A 1,618-nucleotide genomic window follows, 5' to 3' on the forward strand; every position below is an offset into this window, starting at 1 on the left:
TGAAACATAAAATGACTGGCAATACTAAGCGTTGGTGAAGATGTGATGTCACTTTCATTCATTGCTGGTGGAAAATAAAAATGGTACAGCTGCTCTGGAACCTAGGACATCAGAATGTTGTAAGATTTAACATACACTTACTATTTGACCCAACAAGTTCACTCCTAAATATTTCTCCTAGAGAAATAAAAATACAAGTCTGCACATAAATGTACAAAACATTTTATAGCAGCATTATTTCCTTTTCTTATTTTATTTTATTTTTAGGGACAAAGTCTTGCTATGTAGCCCAGGCTGGTCTCAAACTCCTGGCCTAAAATGATCATCCCGTCTCAGCCTCGCAAAGTGCTGGGATTATAGGCGTGAGCCACCACACCAGGCAGCAGCATGATTCTCAAAAGCCAAATACTAGAGGAAACCCAAATGTGTATTAGCCTTGATGAGTGGATAAACAGCACAGAATATGGAAGACTACTCGGCAATGGAAAGGCGTTCAGTTGGAACACATGCCACAACATGATTCCTGGAGGCAGCCGGCTCTGTGTGAGTGCCGGCCCGGCTGCAGCCCTGTGGCTGGCCCTGACCTGCCTGCCTCCCCGGCCCACCTGGGCTCCCGTGTGCTCTTCCCCCAGTCAGGGAAAATCCTTGAACCACCCACTTCTGAGAAATGGTGAAAGAAGGAAGGAGGAAGAAAGAAGAGAGAGAATGGGGCCAGGCGCAGTGGCTCACCCCCGAGCACTTTGGGAGGCCAACGTGGGAGGATGGCTTGAGCTCAGGACTTTGAGACCAGCAAGGAGGGGGATCCTCACTGAGACTAGGGTCTGCCTTTGTGGATAAGGGCCACAATTCTGCCCTTACCCGGGCTGGTAGCGCGGAGGGGCACGATGCCTGGAGTTGCTGTAAAAGACGTGAACCAGCAGGACTTCAGAGCTCTGGCAGCCTTTCTCAAAAAGTCTGGGAAGCTGAAAGTCCCTGAATGGGTGGACACCGTCAAGATGGCCAAGCATGAAGCACTTGTTCCCGATGATGACAACTGCTTCTACACGGAGCTGCTTCCACGGCGCGGCACCTGTACCTCCAGGGTGGCACTGGGGTTGGCTCCATGACCAAGATCTATGGGACGTCAGGGAAACGGTGTCATGCCCAGCCCCTTCAGCCGAGGCTCCAAGAGTGTGGCCCACCGGGTCCTCCAAGCCCTGGAGGGGCTGAAAATGGTGGAAAAGGACCAAGATGGGGGCTGCAAACTGACACCACAGGGACAGAGATATCTGGACAGAATCGCCGGACAGGCGGCAGCTGCCAAGAAGCACTAGAGCAAACCATGCTGGATTAATAAATTGTCTCATTAGGGAAAAAAAAAAAAAAAAAAAAAGAGCCACAATTCCGGCCAGGCACAACAGCTCACAGCTGTAATCCTAGCACTTTGAGAGGCCGAGGTGGGCAGATCACAAGGTCAGGAGTTCCAGACCAACCTGAGCAACATGCTGAAACCCTGTCCCTACTAATTGTATAAAAATTAGCTGAGCATGGTGGCACGCCTGTAGTCCCAGCTACCTGGGGAGTCTGAGGCAGGAGAATCGCTTGAACCTGGGAGGTGGAGGTTGTGGTGAGCTGAGAT

General features: G+C 50.8%; 1 pseudogene; it reads left to right on the top strand.

The window, feature by feature from the left end:
* The first annotated feature begins 864 nt into the window (after positions 1-864).
* LOC116546886 lies at positions 865-1,313 on the top strand (annotated as a pseudogene).
* The last annotated feature ends 305 nt before the right edge of the window (positions 1,314-1,618 follow it).

This window comes from Sapajus apella, unplaced genomic scaffold, assembly GCF_009761245.1.
Source record: "Sapajus apella isolate SASKATOON/1434 unplaced genomic scaffold, GSC_monkey_1.0 scaffold1603, whole genome shotgun sequence".
In the NCBI taxonomy this organism is placed as follows: domain Eukaryota; kingdom Metazoa; phylum Chordata; class Mammalia; order Primates; family Cebidae; genus Sapajus; species Sapajus apella.